The sequence below is a fragment of the Camelus dromedarius genome, chromosome 10 (assembly GCF_036321535.1).
Source record: "Camelus dromedarius isolate mCamDro1 chromosome 10, mCamDro1.pat, whole genome shotgun sequence".
NCBI classification, from domain to species: Eukaryota; Metazoa; Chordata; class Mammalia; order Artiodactyla; family Camelidae; genus Camelus; species Camelus dromedarius.
In genome coordinates this window covers 28460630-28472922 of record NC_087445.1, presented here as the reverse complement: position 1 = coordinate 28472922, position 12293 = coordinate 28460630, and the positions used below count along the sequence as shown (strand labels likewise).

General features: G+C 35.5%; 1 protein-coding gene across 20 annotated transcripts in view; it reads right to left on the bottom strand.

The window, feature by feature from the left end:
* Positions 1-12293, bottom strand: part of PTPRD (protein tyrosine phosphatase receptor type D) — a 1876190-nt gene that overhangs the window by 445100 nt on the left and 1418797 nt on the right. The gene's annotated exons all lie outside the window — the stretch shown is intronic.

Below are 12293 nucleotides of genomic sequence, written 5' to 3'. Positions count from 1 at the left end.
TCCTTTATTGAAGATTAATTGACCATATGTCTGTGGGTTTATTTCTGGGCTCACTACTCTGTTCCATTGATCCATATGTCTGTTTTTGTGTCAATACCATGCTGTTTTGATTACTGTAGCTCTGTAGTATTGTCTGAAGTCTGGGAGGGTTATTCTTCAAACTTCATTATTTTCAGTATTGCTTTGGCAATTCTTGGTCTTTTGTGATTCCATATACATTTTAGGATCATTTGTTCTAGTTCTTTGAAACATATCATGGGTAATTTGATAGGGATCACATTAAATCTGTAGATTGTTTTGGGCAATATGGCCATTTTAACAATATTAATTCTTCCAATCCAAGAGCATGGGCTATCTTTCCATTTCTTTAAATCATCTTTAATTCCCTTAATCAATGTTTTACAGTTCTCAGCATATAAGTCTTTCACATCCTTGGTTACGTCTATTCCTAAGTATTTTATTTATTTTTTGATGCACTTTGAAAAGGGATTGCTTTTCTCCTTTCCTTTTCTAATATTTCATTGTTAGGGTAAAGAAATTCAACAGATGGCTGTATGTTAACCTTGCATCCTGCTACCTTGCCGAATTCGTTTATCAGCTCTAGTAGTTTCTCTGTGGAGTCTTTAGGGTTTTCTTTATATTGTATCATGTCAGCTTCAAATGTTCTCTTCATTTTTCTCGAGGGAAGGGGCAGTGAGAGAACAATGTGGAAAGAAGAGATAGAGTAAACTGCTTGTTTGAAAACTCCACATCTGATATAATTTGTTTCTCTGTCTTCAAGCCATGTTGCTGCTGCTGCGACTGTCAGAAATTTAACTGGCTTACCTTTAATCACAGAGAATGACATGCTACTGAAACATATATTTTCCATGATAATCCACACAATCCAAAATACACAATCATAAATATCTGAGGTGAGTTGGACAAATGTGATCCAATCTTTCTCAACAGCTTAACTGCCAGGGGCACTTCAGATAAGTGAGATAGAAGGACTGGTTTAGAAATTGAAAATGAACATCCAAAAGTCATTACAAAAACTTGAGTTCTAACACTTACTCATCCAAACAAAACAATAACCCTAATATAATCACCCCACATTATTGGATATGATTTTTTTTACTACAAAATTGTAATACCAATTTTGTTAGCAATTTTCTTTGCAGTTATGTACTGCAGTCTTTAAACTATTCATATCAGTATGAGGTTATGTTATTTTTTTCTCACCCCTTGCACAAAATTATTCCTAAGCAACTTTTAAGTCACTTCATTACTATCATTAACAATGCTGATAAAATTCTTTAGTTAAAAACTATAAAGTCTGTTTTGGAGTATCTGATTCCAAGGACCTATATCAAAGGGTGAAAATGAAAAATTACGAACATGTGGCTGATTAGAAAAACAGTTACAATCGGCCTTACTGCTGTTATTATTGAATGTACAAGTGAAATAACCATTAGCCTGTCTTAACCACTGGAAAACACCCTATGGTGGTACTTGAATGATTCGATGCATTTTTGTACACAATTGCTGTGCTAATGGAATAGACATTTACCCCATAACAAAGGAAATCTCAAATGTAAGCCTTAGGGTTTACAGTATTTCCAGAATACCAAACTACCACTATAGGATTTTAAATGAAGCCCCTGCTGATCTATTTGTTGGTTAAACTCTTTTGTCTCCTCAAAATAGTAACATCACTCACAGGACCCATTATTAATAAATTGCAGAATTTTAAACAAAGATAAGAGGGGAATTAAAAATCCATAAGAGACATGAGCTTTAGGAAATGTGCCTAACAGAATATGATTGTTGATCTTGATCCAGTTTTTCTTTTGTGTATTCCAAGACATGGTCTGTTCAAGACTCTCATTATCACAGAACAGAATTGGTTCAGCTATGGAAGGAAAAAGATGAGCCAAGCAGTCTTTTGATGGCTAAGGATAATCTATAAACATAAGACACCATGTTGACCCTTGAAGTGATCTCTTCTCACTTCCTCACAAGGGATGGCAAGCCAGCAATATCGTTATAGGATACAAAACAGCATTTAGGAAAGGTTCCTAAAGGAAATCATTCTTCCATTCAGCTGTGTTGCCATGGTAACCAAACCAATCAAGCTTCTTCACAAAGGCTTTTATGTCAAGTTCTGTTAGCAAACTCACATAGAACGTATAACTCAACTAAATTAACACTACATTTGTTACCTTATTAGAGATAGGTGAAAGGTACAAATCCTTTTAAAATTTAGAGAAATATGTACTCCTTCCATATCAACACCTTAAATTAGTCAAGTAAATCTTTTAAAAGGCTCCTTGAATCCTCTCGTTCTGAAATAGGAGAAAAAGGAAAGGAATTTACCTGGCAGTACTTGTGCCCTTTTGAAAATAGAGTCTTTCCCCATCTTCTAGGGAACACAAGAGAATTCTTGCATCTTGCTGAATTCTTTATGATCATTTCATTGCAAATGCTTCAGATACATATGGATTATAGGTTTACCTTTCATAAAAAGAACTGTAGCATTTACCACCTGGCGTTCTTAAGATAAAAAGAATACATGGAGAAGCAATACAGACTCACTTTATTAAAGGGTATTTTCTTGTAACGTGGCTTGATGAAGCAGTAACATTGATTACAGCCTTAAATTTGAAGGCTGTTGTGAATTAGTAACATGGTTTCATACTAAGGTAACTTCATTTCTATGGGACACTCCCGTTGTTAGTTAAATTCACTTATTAGAAGCAAAACAAAAACTATGAAATAGCTTTATTGAATTTAATAATTTGGCACTCAGCTGCAGAGTCAATGGATTTTACGATTTTACAAGAAAATATCACTCCATGGTGTTGAGCAAGTCATTCATATTTCTACCTTTAATTTTATTCAGAAACACTAAAAGAAGGCCTACATTCTCATCCTATATTTAATCCTTATAAAAAATATACCATATACTATTTTCATAGAATATAAATGATGGATTTCTTAAGATTCCCAACAAAGAAACTGATTATGGAAGTGGACAGTTAGTGGGACCAGCCTTGGCCCTAATATCGGCCTTCAGTTTTAAATATGCATTGTCTTCTTCTGGACTCAGCTGGAGAATTTCAAGATTTCTGATAAATAGATGTGGCTCCAAAACATTCGACAACTGTGACCAGGTAGGAAATAACCGAGATAAGTGTTTGAATCAAATAAAACTCAAATTAATTGCTCAGGTTTTTAAAAGGCTAAATATCATGAATACCATTAAATAAATTTTGGTATACATCTCTCTTCCAAACTAATTGTCTGGCTGTGAGCTGAGGCACTGACAGCTTAGTAGGAATATTAGCCTTAGTTAAACTATAACTCTGAATTATGATTCAAAAAAACAAAAAAGGAGACATTGCATAAATTGAGATTGTCCATTTTAATCTCTAGGTTTTTAATATCAATAAGCTAAGTGTCTATCTACAACTTTGGAAAATGTCACTTTAAATAACTTTTTCTTTAAACATAAAATTATACACTTAATACTAAATAATGACAGCACTGTACACTTGTGTGGTCACTTGAAATTTTATAATATATATTCTATGTCTCATCTTATTTGAACCTCTTTACAATTCCAGGTCACTTGAAATTTTATAATATATTTTCTATGTCTCATCTCATTTGAATCTCTTTACAATTACACGAGATAACGGGAAGAAAATGAGGCTTAATTAGGTTTAATAATTCATTTATGTATAATGCTGCCTTTTATAATAATATTCTTAAGACAACTATTTAGTAAGTTCCTGTTATAGACTAGGTATTATCCTAAGAGCTTTTCTCTCCATTGTTAACTTATATTGCCGTATTTTCATATTATATATATCATTGTGTATATTATGTCTATTATGTATATGAGTCTCTATATATACATATATATACACAAATCTATCTTTAATTCTCAAATTAATTTTGAGATGTAGTTATTATCGTTTTGCAGATGAGACAACTGAGGTTCAGAGACATTAAGTAATCTGCCAAAAGCCACACTGCCCATAAACCCAGTTGCCAGAATTCAAAGTATGATCCACTGCATTGGTATTATACTCGAGTGTTCTAAGAACAGATTAAATACTCAGACGTGCTTCCTACAAGATCACTGCCTCTTATACATATGATATTTAATTGTTGCTAATAAAACTTTTAAGACATTTATAAAATTTCAGACAAATTGTTCATTTGGCTCTGATAACTACAACTGTACTTTTCAGGGATACATCTGGCTATTTTTATAGCAATATAAATGTAGCCATTTTAAACAGAGCTGGCTGCTCTCACAACAGATTTAAACAATTATCCCTGAAGGGTTCCCCTGTTTTCATTGAGAAGCACAGGGTAGCCTGTAACAAACAAAGAGAAGCACATAGCCCAGTTACAACGTTGAGTGCTTGTTAAATGAAGTATCACTGTGCCAGAACAAGGCACAAAATGCTAGGAAGTGATAGTTAAACAAGAGCTGAACTTTCAGAAAGAAGAAACACAAGAACGTATTGCTCTTAACCTTGTTAGGAATAAAATAAGTCTCTAGCTTTGGATGAGACACTAAGCTTTCTGAGTCCTGAGCATTCCATCGCCAAGTAGAAACAATAATTATCGATCAAAGTTTGTCACATATTTGACTCTGTTTGAATCAACGGAACATATAAAATGTCTCGCTAATATAACATTTTCTATTGATATTATTTTACTACTAAAGTATTAACTTATATTTTATATTAATATATCAGTTATAAAAGCTCTCTGGGAAACTTGGAACGCATATTAACCTTCTACAGTACATTTTAATCATTTCCATTAAAACTATCTGGGAGAGTCTTAGTTAAGGCCAGATTCCTTTGTGACCTGACATTGTGAAGTTCTTGGTGGCTGGAACGACCAGCTAATTCTCTCCCCTGACATATAATCAGGGAGCACACAATGAGCAGACAGATCACATGTGGGCTTTCCTGTGTCTTTTTCTCCCAGTCCACATAATGATATACCCTGCAAACCAGCTTATTATTATAAAAATTTTAACAATAACAATTGTCAATCCCATGACAATTGAGTTGAGTGCCCTGGATTCAAGATTATTAAGGTAGTCATTTCATAGAAGACAACATTGCTTTTGAGGTAACATTTTAGATACTCTGAAATTTCATTTTCTCTCTGTAATAATAGAGAAGATATATAAATACATGTAATAATAACATAGGAGATTTAACATTTCTTAATGCTTGATATTTTTATATATGTATACTTCTATTTTTGATAAACAGATATATTTAATACAACCACTTATAATCAGATGCAGTTATTAGGCCCACTATACAGATATAGAAACTGAAGAACAAATATAGTAATTTGAACAAAAGTCACTCAGCTAGTAAGTGGTAGAGCTAGGAGTCTATCCTAGGCGATGTGGTTCCATAACTCACTCTTCAGACCTCAGCATTTAAAGCAGAGGACTTGTCCTCAACCCAGCTTTTTATTTTAAGAGAGAAAGGACGAACAGAATAGATTCTTACTATAACAGAATATGATCATATTCACCAGCTAATTAGAAAATGGTAGGATTTAAACAAAGAATTCTACCTCTCACTGAATGTTTCCTTGAAGTTAAAACACATACACTACATAGCACACACACACGTATGTATGCGGTCGGCCCTCCGTATCTGTGGGTTCCAAATCCACAAATTCAATCAATTGCTGATTCAATCAACCTCAAATTGAAAATATATTATTTGTAATTCCAGAAAGTTCCGAAAAGCAAAACTTGTAGGTGCTGGCAACTATTTGTAGAGAATTTAAACTAATTTAAAGTATACAAGAAGATATATATAGGTTAAATGAAAATACTATGCCATTTTATATATGGGACTTAAGCATTTTATATAAGGGCATTCATGGTGTTCCTGGAGCCAATCCCCCAGAGATACTGAGGAATGACTGCATGTGTCTCTGAATCTCTGTAAGACTTACAGAGTATAATCACAAAATGCCTCTATTTTACCTTCCACCATTCCCTTAAAATTCACTCTATGGGGAAAATTCCTCTTTGGCCTTAAATAAAAATTCAAGCAGTCCAATTACTTTTCTAACTGTTGAATAACATGATGACCTACAATTACTTAATGTCACCAGATATATTCTCAATTCAGAAATGAGGGTGCTCAGTTAAATATATTAGCCATGGTTGAAACATTCTAGTTATAGCCACTTCCATTTCCCAGCTGGAGTCAGCTATAGACCAGCACCCAACAGAAAAGGGTGTGGTCAGTCCCTTCTTTTCCTTTTTTTCCCCACCTCTTTCTATTCCTTTACTCCACCAACGGATAGCTCCATTTTCTGAACTACCAGGGTGAAGCAGTGAGAAGGAAGGAACTGATCACATGTTCTCTGAATCTGGCTAAGGTTTATAGCTCTCTCAGTTGTTAAGATCATGGCTTCTTCACAGGGCACTCATTCCTGGGAGGCTGTCACCTGTTGTACTTAATGCGTGTGGTTTAATCTCCCCTACCCATCATTTACTCCTTCCACAACCCCTAGGAATCCAGGGTAACTCATATGGAAGTTCACTCCTTTCTCTTGACATCAATCTGAATAGGGCTTAAGAGGGTCTCAGCTCTCTCTTGTAGATGGCCCAAATCTTGCCCTCAGGAAACACAAATGGAGGAGAACCTTTTCTCATGGAGTTACCTCTTCTTCCTCTATTTTCTGATAAACTGCTACCCAGCCTCTTCTTATTCCTTTTAGGTTTTCTAAGCAGGAATAAGGACACCTATTCATTAGAGCCCTTAAATTTGAGGAAACTGAAATTCTAAAGGTGTTCCCTTGAAGTTCCTTTCCTAATTAGCTTAGTCAAGGTGGTGGAAAAGGCATTCACAGAATAATTTTTGTCCAAAAAAAAAAAAACTTATCTTCATGAATGCTCTCCTTAAAGCTTAGCCCCTAAAACAACTTCCCAGTATTTCTTTTGAAAATCTGTCTCTCAGTTTGGAATCTGAATTTGGTACATGATAACTTTCTACTTTGGGTGACAGGCAAAGCTACCATTTTAATATCATTACTTATATACTTATAATTAGTCTTATGGGCAATTGAGATGTTATCTGAATTAAATTTGAAATCAATTTCAAATGATGGCTTAATCTTAAGATATTTTCATATTCGGTATTTAATTGGTATTAACAACTGGTATTGCTGTTTTAAGAAATAAATTAAATACCAATTCTGAATATGACATTATAAAGGAAATCTCTAAAACTACTTCCATTTTCATAACTTATATTTATTACTATTTGTCTATTTAAAAAAACTGTAGTTCCTTATGGATGTGCTAGATATTTAATAATCACTGCACTGGGCTATTTTTAAAGAAATTGGAGAATAAATATTCTCATCATTAATTTTAGAATAGAGTAAATTTCTTTTGTAAAATGATTCATTATTATTGAAAAATTATCAACAAATTATATGACAAATTACTGAACAGATAGATACATATCCTCACACATGTGCTGTATTTCCCCTAATCTCCTAAGAAAGCGAAATTGGAAACAAGGCAAAAGTCGTCAAATAGTTTGTGATCACATGTAGTTGCAGGATTCACTGCCACCACTTTGGCAAACATGAAAGTCATTGTAAAAGTGGAAAATGTGTTTTCAGTTGTTTTTGTCTTGTTTTTGTTTTGCTTAGTAAGCATTTTCCAGTTTCCATTATTCGTTAAATGCACAAGGGGCTAAACCCCTCCTCTGTTTTGTATTCTGTACCATGTAGAGTCACTGCCAGTTTCCCCAATGACTGAAGATACTTGTTCTCTTTGACTTTGCCCTTGAAACATATATCCATGCCCTGCTAATGTCTGCATAAGCCAGGGTTCTAGTACCCTAACTGCTATAAAAACAAACACAGACCAAGAAATAAAAGGCTATAAGAAACAGGAATAAAATGTTGAAGTGTGAACCAAGATAAACATGTGTTCTGACAGAGAAAGTGCACTTGAAATTGTGCACAGCCAGGCGCTCACTACAATTTGGAAATTCTCCCAGCAAGAGTAGAATTGTTACATTTATACCTTGGGTGGAAGGTTAAGGACAGGATGGTTGAAGGCTAAAGTTAAAAAATACTACCACAAGGGAAGAGTGAAACACAATGATTTGTTGAGATAAAATCATTATGAAAGGCATTCACATGATCACAAATGCAGTATCAATGATAAGTAATATTACTGGGTACTTATTCCTGATACACATTAATCCTTTTAACTCTCTACAAGGAGTATTCTATTTTATCCTCCCAGACACACAAGGAAACAAAAGCTGACAGAGGTCAAGCCAGTTGCCCAAGGTCCTGCAGCTGACAGTAGCAGAGAACTTGAATCCAGTTCCCTTAAACTCCCAAGTTCCCCATCTCCCAAAACCACTACATGTGCTGTGGTCATTTACTTTAAGATGAGGCAGTGTAACAGGTTACAGAGCAGGAAGGACGAACAGACTTTTCTGTTCCTCTAAACTAAACCCAATGTTCACACAGCCCACATTATGATCTTTCTAAAACACACTTGTGGTTAGGTCAGTCTGCATTAAATCCTTTAATGCTTTTCCATCTACAGGTGAAGAAAGAACAAATAAATGCCCCAGTAAGATATTTAACACTCAGTGTTTTGTTTCTATATTGCTAAATGTAACAGCCCCCCCTCCACACACACAACCTCCTCCTGAAACCCTCTTCTTTCTTGAGTTCTACCAGGCTATTTTATCCTAGTTGTCTTTCCACCATTTGGGCCTGTTCTTTCTCAGGCCGCTTAGAACTATCACCTCCTTTGCCTGCCCTCTAAATGCTCAGTGTCCCACTGACTCTCCCTTCTTGACATCTCTGGGTGATTTCATTCCTTCTCACCTAGCTTTATGTTCCAATGATTCTCCAATTTTTTATCTCTGTGGCAACTGCATTTTTGATCTATAGACTCATATAATACAAGTCCCCCTCTCTCCTTGGATGTTTCATGGGGAGCTCAAACCGAAAGTTTTCCAAAATGATTTCCCCATCTCCCAACATGTTCATTTGCCAGCTTTCCCCATCATAGTAAAGGACATCATTTCAAGACAAAAGCCTATTCTACCATCAACTTCTCTCTATTCCTCCTCCTCCTCCGTCTGCCGATAATCCAAATCACATCAGAAACCCTGTCTCAATTGTCATCACTATCTCTCATCCGGTCTGCCCACAATAGCTTCCTAAATGGCCTTCCTATGTCTACTCTTGTATCTCCTAATCTATTCTTTACACAGCAGCCAGAGTAATCTTTTGAAAACAAAGATCCAATGTGTCACTCCTCTATCTGCAACCCTCCCGCAGTTTCCCATTGTGCTTTAAATGAAATCCAATCTTTTCACCAAGGCCCACAAGGCCCTGAGCCACCAGACTTTCTGACCAGCTCTCTCCAATCTTAATCAGTTTCACTCTCCAAAAGTCTGCCACCCTCCAGCCTGGATGGCCTCCTTTCAGTTCATCAAACAGCTATTCCCTGCCTCTTGTCCTTTATATATGTGGATACTTGCTACCCATATCCACCTGATGACTTCTCATCCTTCAGATCAGCTCACATGTTGCCTCCAAAGAGAGATTTACAAGACCAGGATTCTAAGAGGGCAGGCAACACTTCCTTTTTGTGTGTGTGTCATAATACTTAACCAGTTTATAATTGCATATTCATCTATTATTTTACTCTCCTTCTGCTAGTAAGCTCCCCATCGGCAAGGAAAGTATCTGCTGTGATGACCAGTAAATGTCCAGAGCCTAGAGCAGTGCCTGATATACAGCAGGCATTCCATAAATATCAGAATTCAAAGCCTTGCATGATCTGGTCCCTGACTGCCTCTCTCAACTTTCCAACCTTGTACTCCTGTTCCCACCATACATTTAAAAGACTTGAGGGTTACCAAAGAAGCATGCTTCCTTGGCATACGCTGCTCCTTTTGCCAAGAATACTCTTTCTCCCCTTGTTTAAACTGGCAGATGTCTGCTCACTCCTTGGATCCAATCCTAGGATCTTCTACTCTCTGTCCCTCCATACACACACATACACACACACACACACTCAGGGTACAGTTACTTCCATCTCCTACAGGTGCACTGTACTTCTATTAAAACACAACCACACTAAGTTGCTATTATCTATCTCCTCTAACAGACTAAGCTCACTGAAGTTAAGGATGATTTCCAATTTGTGTTTCCATTCCCAAAGCCCAGCAAATTCTATGGTGAACGAATAAATGACTCAATCCACCAATCTATTGAATATTCAAGGAATTTTAGCTTTCTGCTACAAAAAGTAATCAAATTCCTTTTTCCCCACTAGAATATGCAGTGTAAATCAACTTGCCTTTTATATTTCAAAATAGAGTATGTCTTTAACCTATAGGATATTTATCATGTCCCTTCACCCAAAACTGTGCTCTTGTTCACTAGAGGTTAATACATTTTTTTCAATTAAACTAACTACGGATCTAATCCAATTAAGATATAGCCAAATGAACTTGAATAAGATCCATTTAAAATAATAGGTCTGAAATTATGTGGAAGAGTATCTTTTTTTGAAAATTTACATTTTCATAATTATCAAGTATCCTGAAACATATTTTATTAGCACTTATCACAAGCCTCAAAATAATAATAAGATATTCAATAATGTGTTCAGCACTGTTTGATCTATTTTACTAGTAAGTCCATTATCTAAAAAGAAAGTAAATCCTATGAAAGTCTACTGTTTACATAATCCACAGATGATAAGGTCACTGCAATGATTATGAAACACACGAAACTTACGGAAAGAGAATCACTTCTGTCTTTAGAAGACTTCTACTTTAAAACTGGTGGTATTTTAAAAAGTTGTGTTTAAACGTTGAGTATGTTAGTAGTATTACAGGACAACCAAATATCCAAGGTTACTGAGGAATATACAAAGTTGCTAAACAACCAGTAAATTTCTGTGGAAGCTGAAAAATTAGCTGTCAAAAGTGAGAAGGTAACTGAGGTTATTATATTCTATACATGTCTAAAAACATTAAGATAAGAATATCAAGGCCATGTCTGGTAGGTTCATTGTAAATCTTTTACCTTTGTAACAGGATACAATTAAGTAAGTCATATAACATTTGTGAAATGCTACCCCCAAGTAAACTCAAATAACTCATGGCATGGTAAGTTGCTACTATTTTAAAATAACTCAGGGTGCTTTCATTTTCAGAGCATATGTGGGCAAGGGTGTTCCATATAATGTAGTACTTGCAAGAAAAACAAATATTCTTAGAAAGACTCTACCATACTATACTGGCAATGCCATATGCCGTTTGCTCCCATTCTACATTTACTGTTGAGAGCTTACCAAGTTGAATGAATCATTATCACTAACATTTGCTTAATTACTCACGTAAATTATTTTTTCATATTTTAAAAAAACTGAAGTAGAATTCATATAGTGAAATGTATAGATCTTAAGTGTAATTGAATTAATGGTCACAAATGTACATGTCCATGTAACCCACATCCTTCCCAAGATGTACAATATTTCCATCACTCTAGAAACCTCCCTCATGTCCCTGCCCAGTTGTCTTCTCCTCCCACTCCTCTACCACCCTCTGTGAAGGCAACCATTGTCATGATCTTTGTCACCACAGATTAGTTTTACCTGCTGTAAACATCACATAAAGGGAATCATATGGCATGCACTCCTGAGTCTGTCTTCTTTCACACAATATCATGTTTTCAAGACCTATACATTTTGTACACTTATCAGTAGTTCATTCCTTTTTTTATTGCTGAGAAACTTGACATTATGGATTTTAAAATTGGTCAAAGGAAAATTTTTGAAGGTTATTTTAAATCCTGTCAGATGCTTATCATTACCTGCATCACGTCAGGTTGCAGTTTCTCAGTGAGCTGTACTTTTCTCATGGTGAGTATGGGGTTGCACCTGACTTGCCCACTGGCAGACGCCCAGCATCTGCCAGAGCATCGACAACATTCTAAAAATCCAATTACTGGGAATAGAATGAGCTTCTCATTCTCAATGTGTTTTCCTCTAGAAATATATTTATTTATGATGTATTTTGACTGCACGGAGTAATGAAACAACCATAGACAGACGATCAGGGACAGAAAGTCTAATTTACCACTAACCAGCCACAACCTTCATCAGGTCACTGACATTCCCTGATCTTCACTTTTCTAATCAGTAAAATGGGAACAACAGTAAGGACATAAAAAAATATTAACAA